We start from the raw sequence: 13,820 nt of genomic DNA, 5'->3' as shown, positions 1-13,820 counted from the left end.
TCCGTATATATCACCCTGCACCAGAATCAACTCCAAATGGATCAAAGACCTTGAACTCAAAGCGGACACTCTGAAAACATTACAGGATGGAATAGGAGAAACCCTAGGTCTCCTTGGCTCAGGCCGAAATTTTCTGAATAGAGACCCGGAAACACAACAAATCAAAGAAAGGTTGGACAAATGGGATTGCATAAGGTTGCAGAGCTTCTGCAGGGCAAATGACATAGCTAGCAAGATCAATAGAAAGCCCACGGATTGGGAGAAGATCTTTACTAGCCATACAACGGACAAGGGTCTCATATCTAAAATATACTTGGAACTCAAAAAATTAACCCCCCCAACAACAAATCCTCAAAGAAACAACTGCCTAATAAATAAGTGGGCGAAAGACTTAAAGAGAAACTTCTCTGAAGAAGAAAGAAGGATGGCCAATAGACACATGAAGAAATGTTCAACATCCCTAGCCATAAAAGAAATGCAAATCAAAACAACATTGAGATATCACCTCACTCCAGTTAGAATGGCAAAAATCAAGAACTCTAACAACAACAGATGCTGGAGGGGATGTGGACAGAAAGGAACCTTACTTCATTGTTGGTGGGAATGTAAACTTGTTCAACCACTTTGGAAAGCAGTATGGAGGTTCCTCAAAAGACTTCACATAGAGCTCCCCTATGACCCAGCAATCCCACTTTTGGGCATTTACCCTAATGTTTACAAACAAGACCACACTAAAGCTACCAGCACAACTATGTTTATTGCAGCATTATTTACCATAGCTAAGATATGGAACCAACCCAGATGCCCCTCAGTAGATGAATGGATCAAGAAAATGTGGTATATATACACAATGGAATTCTATGCCTCCATCAGAAAGAATGACATTGCCCCATTTGTTAGGAAATGGAAAAACTTGGAAAAAATTATATTAAGTGAAGTAAGCCAGGCCCAAAGAAACGTAGGTCCCATGGTTTCCCTTATTTGTAATATCTAGTATATGTATGAGTCAAGCCGAAAAGGTCAGATAATGTGATGTCAGGAAAATGAACCCTTAGATGTGTATTTTAATGTTTTTTTCTTTCATGCATGTGTTTCTAACACATTTAAAAGATTATCTCTTTGTTGCTTTGTATGTCCCTCCCCCACAGTATAACCCCTGCTTTCACTATATTTGATGTCAGTATAACTTGTGGAGGAGATGGGGAAAAACCAGTTGTTTAAGGATACAGGTGGACCTGTTGCAACAATGAGAAGTACAAGTTGTCATGTCCAAAACGAGCTTTACAACGTTGGTGCGGGGGGGGGGGGGAGGAGAAGGATTGGGATTAGGGGGGGAGGGGGGAGGCTGGGAAGGGATGTGAAGGGTAAACAAAGGAGGAGGCTGCAATGCTTGGTAAGAAATGTACGCATTATCCTGCCCATGTAACTGTAACTCCTCTGTACAGTATGTTCACAAATTAAATTAAATTAAAAAAAAACAAAAACCTCCTATGCTCCTGGATGGGGAGGATTAATATGGTGAAAATGACAATACTTCCAAAGGCTATATACAAATTTAATGCAATACTTATCTATATCCCAACCTCATTCCTCAATGAAACAGAAGAAGCAATCCAAAAATTCATATGGAACAATAAAAGACCCCGAATAGCAAAAATAATTCTTAGCAGAAATAACAGTGCTGGAGGAATATCAATACCAAATTTCAAACTCCACTACAAAGCCATAGTAATCAAAACAGCTTGGTACTGGCACAAGAAGCGACCTCAGGACCAATGGAATAGAAATCAAGGCCCAGTAATGAACCCACAGATCTATAGCCTCCTAATCTTCTATAATGGAGCTAAAAAAATAGAATGGAAGAAAGGCAGTCTCTTCAGTAAATTGTCCTGGCTACATTGGTTAAATCCCTGTAGAAAAGTAACGCTAGAACCTTATATATCACCCTGCACCAGAATCAACTCCAAATGGATCAAAGACCTTGAAGTCAAAGCAGATACCCTGAAAACATTACAGGAAGGAATAGCAGAAACTCTAGGGCTCCTTGGCCCAGGCTAACATTTTCTTGCTAGTGACCCAGAAACACAACAAAGCAAAGAAAGTTTGGACAAATGGGATTGCATGAAATTACAAAGCTTCTTCTGCATGGCAAAGGACATAGCTAGCAAGATCAATAGAAAGCCCACGGATTGGGAGAAGATCTTCACTAGCCATACAATGGACAACGGTCTCATATCTAAAATATTCTTAGAACTCAAAAAATTAAATCCCCAATAGCAAATCCTCAAAGTGATAATTGCCCAATTATTAAGTGGGTTAAAGACTTAAAGAAAGTCTTCTCTTAATTGGAAATAAGAATGGCCAATAGACACATGAAGAAATGCTCAACTTCTCTAGCCATAAAAGAAATACAAATCAAAACAACATTCAGATTCCACCTCACCCCAGTTAGAATGGCTAATCAAGAAATCTAATAACAACAGATGCTGGAGGGGATGTGGCCAAAAAGGAAACCTACTGAATTGTTGGTGGGAGTGTAATCTTGTTCAACCACTTTGGAAAGCAGTGTGGAGGTTCCTGAAAAGATTCCACATAGAGCTTCTCTATGATCCAGCAATCCTACTTTTGGGCATTTACCCAAACGATCACAAATAATGCTATACTAAAGCTACCAGGACAACTATGCTTATCACAGTATTATTCACCATAGCTAAGATATGGAACCAACCCAGATGCCTCTCAGTATATGAATGGATCAAGAAAATGTGATAATATATGCCTCCATCAGAAAGAATGACACTGCCCCATTTGTTAGCAAACAGAAAGACTTGGAAAAATCATACTAAATGAATTAAGCCAGGCCCAAAGAAACATAGATCCTATGTTTTCCCTTATTTGCAATAACTAATATAGGTCTAGGACAAGCAGGAAAGGTCAAAAGCTATGTACACATGACCATATAAGATGATGCTATCTGACATGAACCCCACGTTAGAGACACAAGAGGTTTTATCTTTGTCGTTGTAGTTTTTAAAAAATATACTATGTGATTTTTTGTTTTTTCCTTTGTATGTTCTTCCCCCATGGTATAACCCCTGTTTTCACTGTATTTGATTCTGGTGCCATGCATCTTGTGTATATATATATATATATATATATATATATATATATATATATATAAATTTGGGGAAGGAAAGGAAATAAAATGCTGGAACAAGGATACAGGTTAACTCATTGAAACAATGAGATGAACAGGACACTATGTTGAAACTGAAAGTGAAATGTACAAAGCATTATGTTGAAAGCAAACTTTGCAACTTGGGTGGGGGAGGGAAGAGTTGGGGAGGTAGGGAGGGTAAGGATGGTTGGGGTGAAACAATGGAGGGTGTAACAATGCTCGATAGTCAATGTACTCATTACCTTATTCATGTAACTGTAACTCTTCTGTACTGTATCTTTACATTAATATATATATTAAAAAAGAAATGTATTTAGTTTTATATCCTTATTCTTTCTGAGCTCCTCCCCAAACTCTAGAGCTCTGGATTATTCACTGATATAGAAGACCCTTTCTCTTGCATATATCTGCCCAATTCCCTGTTTTGACAAGTGGTCAAATAGATGACATAATGGTGCCAGTATGAGGTTTGGTGTCTGGTTAAGGACCCAGATCTGCCACTTCCTAGTTTTATTACTGGAATAAGTTGCTTCTGTGAATTTAAGGCTTTTTAATAAATTTCAAAAAGTGAGTAACTGATACTTGTTTCCTGAGCAGTATGAAATGTCTTGAGGCAAGAAGGCTGTGAAGTACATCTGCAATCTGTTAGGTCTACCAGAGATCCTACTCCCACTACATCCTCAGTTGTTTAATTCCTCCTGTGGGTGGCAACTTGGACTGACTGGGTCACATTAATTGGTATTGAAATCACTAAATATTTTCAAGGAAAGCGCATTTTCTAACAGCTTCTCAGTCTACATGAATATCTAATTGGTGTATCATCGAGCAGTTATTATTATTATTAATAGTAGTAGTAGTAGTAATAGCAGTATTAGTATTAGTATTAATATTGCTGTGCTCAAGATGCAACACAGGGACTCCACATGCTAGGGAGCTACTCTATACTGAACTATGACCTGAGACCCTTTCCTATTTTACAGTATAAAATGCTATGTCTCTGCCTAGATCATCCGTTGGTTCTCAGCATGTACCATTAAAATTCAAACCCGAAGCCTATACTATGGTTGGCCTTGTCTGGGTCTGCTAGTCCCCTTTTTATAATTCCACACAAGCCATCTTGACCTCCTTCCTGCATCTTAAGGCTCTTAATATTAATCTTGCATTGAGCTTTTGAACTTGCTATTGTTTCTTCTTGGAAGTCTTTCTCCTTATATCTTCCTATTCTTGGCTTCATCTTCAACTTTCAGATTCAAAATCACTCCCTTAAAAGAGGCCTTCTTTTACTAACTTAGTTAATGCCCTTGTCTACTTCACCCCAGTAGCCTCCTTCCCTGCCATCTACATGATCATTTGTAATCTTATAAATACCACTCTGTTACTATCAGAAATATATGTATTATCTTTCCCCTCTAACCACACCATCCACGTCATTAGACTAAAGAATAGATTTTAGTTTGAGACTTTTATTTAGAAGCTGACTCAGGAGGGAATGATGTCAGTAAAGAAAGATAGGTACTGAATATGGGCAAGCATCATAGCCAAATTAAAAGCCAGGCATAAGAACATAGGAATCAATTCCTAAAGAAGATATGGAGAAGCAAGATGAGTATGTCATCCAAACATGCAGGTAACAGGTGAGCCTCTGATATGATAACTCCCTCATTTTCCTTATAGACATTCTAAATATTTCAAGGTTCATATTGTAGAAAGAAAGTAGAATCCTCTGACTCCATGTCCTTCTTGCCCATCCCCTTCCTAGGAGAGCAAAGAGAAGTAGCTCTGGGGCCTGGATTACTCTCCCTCAAATTCTTTTTTTAAAATTTATTTTTTATTGTGAAAATACCGTACAGAGGAGTTACAATTACATGGGCAAGATAACGAGCACATTTCTTATCAAGCATTGTTGCTTCCTCTTTGTTTTTCATCCCTTCCCATACCCCCCCCACCTTCCCCCACCCGATCCTCCCCCCCACCAAAGTTGTAAAGTTCGTTTTTCGACATAACGACTTGTACATCTCATTGTTGCAATGGGTCCACCTGTACCCCTAGTTAAAGGATTTGTTTTTATGGCTAGATTGATTCCAGTGATCTTGGTACAACAGTGTGTGCTGACAGGTTTTCTAGAGGACTGAATGCCTGAGATGAGCCAGGCATCAACCCATATAGCAGTAAAAAGATATTTCTGACAAAGCTAACAGTAAGTGTATAACAAAGAGGCCAGACAAGGCAAGAGACCATACAGAAATAAGTACTGCACATTATTTGGAGTTGCTGTGGCTAATGGACAATGGGAATGACCCAAGAACTGAGCTTTTCCTCATCATAGAGCATTTCATTTGCTGTCCTGAGGAACTTAAGCAAAGTTCAATTATTCAGAGCTGTGTGAGGAAACCAGAAGGATTATGGAATAACTCGAATTTTTAAATGAAAAATAAATACGGAAGAATTTTTGAGTAAATTATGCCTTCAGTCTTACTGATAAAATGATTAAACTATTGGTTGAGAGCTTTAGCTTTAGCAATGCAGAGGAGGCAAAAGAGAATGCACCACTTTAATCGTCCCAATGTGTGTGAAATCTCTAAGGACCACGTATCATGTATAGAGTCAATAGAGGGATAATTTCCATAGCCAGATATATGGGAAAAACAATCAGTTTTGTATCATTACTTGTACATCCTTATGGTGAATCTTCATTGAATATCATTACATGATCAAGGAAAGAAAATAAACAAGAGATCACCATTTTCCTCTATGCATGAAAGTGAGCTTGGAAACAGTGGAAGAAAGGGCAAAGCAATTCAATAGTGATACTCACTAGACACTATGTTGGAAAAGAACTATACAACAGGGAGTAGGGAGGGGAAAAACTGGGAGAGAATGAGGGCAGGGGTGACATTGTTCAAAAGGAAATGTACTCATTACCTGACATGTAACTGAAACCCCTCTGTACATCACCTTTCCAATAAAATTTTTATTTATTTATTTTATTTTTTCCTTAAGATGCTATTTTATTTTATTTTATTTTTATTGTGAAAATACCATACAGAGGGGTTACAATTACATGAGCAAGTCCAATGAAATTTTTAAAAAAGTTTGCTTGAAACAAATATGGACAGGACAATATCATTTATCAGAAGGCAAATGATACATAGAATGAGACACAAGAGACCTCTGAGGACAACTCTTGTAAAGAGCTTGACAGTGTAAAGAAAGCTGCTCACATCATTTCATGCCAACACCTACATACTCTTGGACTCTTGCAAAATACTGACAAATGTCCTCAATGATTCTCAGTAAAAAAACAGCAGGAAATGCAGAGTTACAGGTGTTACGAGAAAATCCTAGTAACTTGCATGTGTTCAGAGTTTTATTGTGGGATTTTCTATAACAGGATCGAAGGCTATAGTGACAGAAAATAAGATTATAACAAAAAACCCTTTAAGTCAAGCCAACAGTCGATGCCAGTTTGTTGAAATTTTCCTGCCAAGAAAATACCATACCATGAATTATTAATTTAACTACTTTTTGGTTTATTTACTTACTCATTTTATCCTCATTTGTACCAGTGCTAGAGATGGAATCCAGGGCCTCTTGCATGTTAGCTAAGTGTTCTACCAATAAGCTACATGATTAGACCATTCCTTAGTTTAATTTCAGGTAACTATTCATAAATATGAAAACAGATATTGTACTGCAGTAGATAAGAACCCTTCAACTTCTGAACAAAAATACTGTATGTTAATTTACCTGTTACTGGACACCAGATATTTTTTCACAAATCATAGATGGCCAGTAAACCATAAAGTATATAACCAATAGCAAATATTAATTTCTTGTGAAGTAACATTGTTATAGTTCTAAACATATCAGATAATCATAACAGCTCACAGTCTTAAAGATTTCTATAAGTTTAACTCAGAGGCTTAATCTATGAGATGTGTGCAAATGAGATTTATCCAAGATTCCCTGATGTTTCAACATTAAAAAACCTAGCCAAGGTGTGGTGACTCAGGCCTGTAATTCTAGCTACATAGGAGCCTGAAATCTGAGGCTGTACATTCAAAGCTAGCCAATGTAGAAAAATCTGTCTTATCTCCAATTACCACCAAAAAGACAAAGTATCAGTGTGGCTAAAGTTGAAGAGTACAACCTTGACAGAAAAAGCTATAGCAATGTCCAGTCCCTGAATTCAAGCCCAGTACCAGCACAAGATTAATTAATTAATTAACTTATTAATGGAGCAAACAAAATTGAAAAGACTTTGTAGAGGTGGAAATCCAGTCATCCAAAATAATAATAATAAAGCATTAAACATACCCACACATCTTTAAATTTTATAACAATGAAAAAAAAAGAATATGAAGATACTAGAAGGAAATGGAAAGCACCATAATGTAATAAAAGAAACTTAAAAATCTCTACAACCAACATCAAAATAGTAAAAGACAAAGTTTCTCTTTGAAATTTCGATAAAGGTACAAAGCAGAGACTCTATGTTTATTACATTTCCTAAGTAAATGACTTTTGTTGGTAGTGGGGCTTGAACTCTGTGCCTGGGTGCTATCCTGCTCTTCAGATCAAGGCTAGTGCTCTACCACTTGAGCCACAGCTCCACTTCTGGTTTTCTGGTAGTTTATTTTATATGAAAGTCTCATAGACTTTCCTTCCCGGGCTGGCTTTGAACCACAATCCTCATATTTCAGCCTCCTGAGTAGCAAGGATTATAAGCATGAGCCATTCACACCCAGAAGTAAATGACTTTTGATAAGTAGTTCTTTTGATAGTTTGATAAGTATGTCAAGTATCACTCCCAGGATGAATAAATCTTATCTATCAATAAAAATTAAGATTATAATTTTCAGAAAGTGAATATAAGCTACAAAAGATTAGTATACGACAGCAGGCACAGGTAGCTCTTGGCTGTAATTCTGGCTACATGGGAAGCTGAGAATAAGATGGTCACAATGTGAGGATAAATTTGTGAAAGAAGTTTGTGAGATCACTGCTCAAACCAAGTAGGGGAGCACAGAAATGGAGGGACAAAGGGTGACCAAATGAAGCAGTGATACTTACTAGACACTATGTTGAAAATTAACTATATAACTTGTGGGTAAAGGGATTGGGATGAAAAACTGGGAGAGAACTAGGGAAAAGGTGATGCTGTTAAAAATGTACTTATTACCTGGGTTATGTAACTATAACCTTCCTGTACATCACCTTTATAATAACAAAAAAATACTTCCCAACCACTTATTAAGAAAATTTTCTTAAAATTTTGCAGAAAAAATTTTGTTAAGACAAAACCCAGTACAATTCATAAAAATGTCCAGACTCTACAATATAATATTCAATATGTCTAAGATACATTAAATTTACTGACGTGAAGAAAAAAATATAAATTCCAGTCATAAAACAAAACCCAATACAGATGGTTAAAGTTCTTATGGGCTAACATCACTTATACTCCTACATTTCATGGAATATATATACTTATTCCAGCTCTTCAGTTCTACATAGTCCTGGACTTAAAGGAAGTTTTTATCAGCATTCCTCTTATGCCAGTGAGCCCATTTTCACTTTTAAATGGACAGATCCTGAAGCAGGAGTCTTCCATCAACTGACTTGGACTAGGTTGCACCAAGACTTCAAAAATTCTCCTACTCTGATGAAGCATTGAATCAGGATTTGACAAGGTTCTGGTGGAGCCACCCAGAATGCACCCTGCTTCAGTACGGGATGAGCTGCTCCTGGCCACTGAGGTGAAAGCCCAATGCCAGGCCACCACTGCGGACCTCTCCTGGACACCTCCAGAACCTTGGGTATTGTGTTTCTGTCAAGAAAACTCAGTTCTGGGTAACAACTGCAACATACCTGGGATACATCTTCCAATAAGGCAAAGGGGCCCTGTCAAATAGCTGTATTAAAGCTAGCATGAGAATTCTGGTGCTGAAGAGTGAGTCAGGTATGTGATTTCCTGGGGGCTGTAGGAAATTGCTGTTTGTGGATTCCAACTTTTGCAGAAATTGCTAGGCCCCTATATTCAAGCACAGGGGAAAATCAAGCCTTAGCCTGGACAGACATTGAGTAGAAAGGTTTTGAGCAACTTAAAGAGGCTCTCACTTCAGCTCCCACCTTGGCTCTGCCAGGTATCATTAAGTCTTTCCATCTGTTCATCCGTGAGGCAAAAGGAGTGGCAAAAGGGGTCTTAACCCAGACTTTAGGACCTTAGCACAGGCTAGTAGCCTATATATAAAAAACGAGAGAACCGGGGGGGAGGCTGGGAAGGGATGTGAAGGGTAAACAAAGGAGGAGGCTGCAATGCTTGGTAAGAAATGTACGCATTATCCTGCCCATGGAACTGTAACTCTTCTGTACAGTATGTTCACAAATAAAATTAAATTAAATTAAAAAAAATAATGCATTAAAAAAAAAAAAACAAAAACGAGAGAACCTGTGGTCTCAGGATGGCCCACTCATCTTTGAGCCATAGCCTACATGGCCATGCTGGTAAAAGAGACTGATAAATTGACTATGGGGTTGAAACTCTAAATCACTGTGCCACATGCAGTAGTGACTCTGCTTTCTAGAACATCAGAGTGTGGCTGCCAAATGCTAAGATTACTCAGTATCAGGCCCTGCTGCCAGACCATCCTTATGTGCACTTTAGCAAAACCCAGGCAATAAATTCAGCTATTCTACCAGATGACGACTCCACTGTACCTTTATATGACTGATCAGATGTAATGGACTGATTCAGCTGGCTCTCCCCAATTTAGCTGGTCCACTGACTGAACCAGAAGTTGTGCTCTTTACCAATGGCAGTAACTTTGTGAAGGAGAAGGTAAGATATGCAGGAGCTGCATTTGTGATGATAGATCAAGCCACTGGGCTCAAGTATTACCCTATGAGATTTCTACTCAATGAGCTGAGTAAATTGCATTTACCCAGGCCCTCTGGTGGGCAAAGGTTAAAACTGTGACTATCTACACAGACAGTAGATATGCCTTTGCCACAGACCATGTCCACATAGCCATATATAAAGAAAGAGGATTATTCACCTCTGCAGGAAAAAAGACATCAAAAACAGTGAAGAAATCTTGGCTCCATTGGAAGCAATTTGGCTACCAAAAGCCATCACTCTAGTACGTTTCCTGGGGAATAAAAAAGGAAATTCGATGGTAGCCAATCAAAATCACACAGCTTAGGCTGCTGCTTGGAAAGTGGCTTTAAAATCAGTTGGGCCTCTAAATAGTCTATTGACAGTTCCTGATCCCAGCCTTCCAAGCCTGTATAGAGAAAAAGAACAGCGGGCTGAGACATACAATGGAAAGAAAACTCTGATGGATGGTGGATCTTGCCAGATGATAGAATTTTCCCCCCCTGAATTTCTGGGCAGGACTTTAACTAACCAAGTGCACCAAGCAACATACTTACAGATAACTGAGACTGTGAGACCTCTAAAGGGGCATTTCTTTATTCTTAAATTAGGTCAAATAGTGGAAATAATAACCTCACAGTGCCCCACCTGTAATCAGGTAAATACAAAACAAGAGAAAAAGCCACCCCCAGGAGTAAAAGACCGAGAAAGCTTACCAGGGGAATATTGGGAAATATACTTCACTGAGGACTGTCTTGTGATACAGATACATCCTAGTGTTTATTGATATGTTCTCAGGGTGAGACAGGAAACAGCTGTGGCTATAATTAAGAAATTATTGCATCAAATTGTACCCTGAGTCAGCTTGCCCTTAACCTTAGGCTCTGATAATGGCCCTGCCTCAATAGCAACAATTTCTCACCAAGTAGGAAAAGTCTTAAATATTAATTGGAAAACATCATTGCGCTTACCATCTTCAGAGTTCAGAATAGGTTGAAAGGATGAATGAAGTTCTTTTTTTTTTAATTGTGAAAATGTACAGAGGAGTTACAATCACATGGGCAAGATAATGAGTACATTTCTTATCAAGCATTGTTGCCTCCTCCTTTGTTTCCCCTACCTATCCCTTCCCATCTCTCTCCTCCCCACCCCCCATACCCCCCTCACCAATTTGTAAAGTTAGTTTTTCGACATAACGACTTGTACATCTCATTGTTGCAATGGATCAACCAGTATCCCTATTTAAACGATTTGTTTTTCCCCTTCCCCTCCACAAATTATGCCAACATCAAATACAGTGAAAGCAGGGGTTATATCGTGGGGAAGGGACAAACAAAGCTACAAAGAACTCATCTTATAAATATGTTAGAGGGCTGGGAAGGTGGCTCAGTGGTAGAGTGCTTGCCTTGCATGCATGAGGCCCTGGGTTCGATAAATATGTTAGAAACAATTGCATGAAAGAAAAAACATTTAAATACTTATCTTGGGGTTCATTTCACCTAACATCAACTCATCTGAGCTTTTCTGCTTGTCTCAGACATATACTAGATATTGCAAATAAGGGAAATCATGGGACCTATGTTTCTTTGGGACTGGCTTACTTCACTTAATATAATGTTTCCCAAGTCTTTCCATTTCCTAACAAATGGGGCAATGTCATTTTTTTCTGAGGGAGGCATAGAATTCCATTGTGTAGATATACCACATTTTCTAGATCCATTCATCTACTGAGGGGCATCTGGGTTGGTCCCATATCTTAACTATAGTAAATAATGCTGCAATAAACATAGTCGTGCTGGTAGCTTTAGTATGGTCTTACTTGTGATCATTTGGGTAAATGTCCAAAAGTGGGATTGCTGGGTCATAGGGGAGCTCTATGTGGAGTCTTATGCAGAACCTCCATACTACTTTCCAAAGTGGTTGAACAAGTTTACACTCTCACCAACAATGAAGTAGGGTTCCCTTCTGTCCACATCCCCTCCAGCATCTGTTGTTATTAGAGTTCTTGATTATAGCCATTCTAACTGGAGTGAGGTGGTATCTCAATGTTGTTCTGATTTCCATTTCTTTTATGGCTAGAGAGGTTGAGCATTTCTTCATGTGTCTATTGGCCATCTTTCTTTCCTCTTCAGAGAAGTTTCTCTTTAAGTCTTTAGCCCACTTATTTATTGGGCAGTTGTTTCTTTGAAGATTTGTTGTTGGAGGATTTAGTTTTTTTGAGTTCCAGGTATATTTTAGATATGAGACCATTGTCCATTGTATGGCTAGTGAAGATCTTCTCCCAATCCGTGGGCTTTCTATTGATCTTGCTAGCTTTGTCATTTGCCATGCAGAATCTCTGCAACTTCATGCAATCCCAACCTTCCTTTGTTTTGTTCTGTTTCTGGGTCTCTATTAAGAAAATTTCACATTGTGCCAAGGAGACCAAGGGTTTCTCCTATTCCATCCTGTAATATTTTCAGAGTGTCTGTTTTAACTCTGAGGTCTATGATCCATTTGGAGTTGATTCTGGTGCAGGGTGATATATAAGGATCTAGCTTTAGTTTTCTACAAGTAGTTAACCAATTTTGCCAGCACCATTTACTGAAGAGGCTGTCTTTCTTCCATTCTACTTTTTAGTTCCCTTATCGAAGATTAGATGGCTATAGGTTTGTAGGTTCATTTCTGGGTTATCAATTTTATTCCATTGGTCCTGAGGTCTGTTCTTGTGCCAGTACCAAGCTGTTTTGATTACTGTGGCTTTGTAGTAGAGTTTGAAATTTGGTATTGATATTCCTCCAGCACTGTTGTTTCTGTTAAGGATCAGTTTTGCTATTCAGGGTCTTTTATTTTTCCATATGAATTTTTAGATTGCCTCTTCTATTTCCTTGAAGAATGAAGTTGAAATATTAATAGGTATCGCATTGAATTTGTAGGCAGCCTTGGAAAGTATTGCCATTTTCATGATGTTGATCCTTCCAATCCAGGAGCATGATATGGTCCTCTTAAGATGGTTTAACTCATCTTGGTTTAGTTTCGGCATGTTGATAGTTGCTAGGAAAAGGTCCATTTCTGCCAAGTTCTCAAACTTATTAGCATAAAGTTTTGAGAAGTATTCCCTTATAATATTCTGAATCTTGATTTTTTCTGTGGTGATGTTTCCATTCTCATCTCTGAGTTTATTTATTTGGGTGTGTTCTCTTCTTTTTCTGATAAGATTTTCTAAGGTTCTGTCAATTTTGTTAATTTTTTCAAAGAACCAACTCTTTGTTTTGTTGATTCTTTCTATGTTTTCTTTGGATTCTAATTCATTTAATTCTGATTTAATTTTAATTATTTCTTTCCATCTACTGGATTGGGGCTTATCTAGCTGCTCTTTTTCAAGGAGGTTCCGATGTCTCATTAAATTTTTGGTTTCAGATCTCTCCAATTTGTTGATGTAGGAACTCAGCTATAAACTTTCCTCTGAGTACTGCCTTACCTGTGTCCCAGAGGAGCTGGTAATTTGGGTGTTCATTTTTGTTGAATAGCATGAACATCTGAATTTTATTTCTAATCTCTTCTATGACCCACTGGTGATTCAATAGTGTGTTGTTCAGCCTCCACATGTTACAGGACTTTCTTTGGTGGCTTTTGGTGTTGAGTTCTAATTTTATTCCCTTGTCATCTGAGAGAATGCAAGGTATAACTTCAATGTTTCTGAATTTGGACAAGTTCACTTTGTGACCTAAAATGTGGTCTATTTTGCAAAATGTTTCATGTGCTGCTGAGAAAAACGTGTATTCT

Source organism: Dipodomys spectabilis, unplaced genomic scaffold, assembly GCF_019054845.1.
Source record: "Dipodomys spectabilis isolate Male_0828 unplaced genomic scaffold, ASM1905484v1 ptg000345l, whole genome shotgun sequence".
NCBI classification, from domain to species: Eukaryota; Metazoa; Chordata; class Mammalia; order Rodentia; family Heteromyidae; genus Dipodomys; species Dipodomys spectabilis.
Note: the sequence above shows the minus strand (reverse complement) of the source record.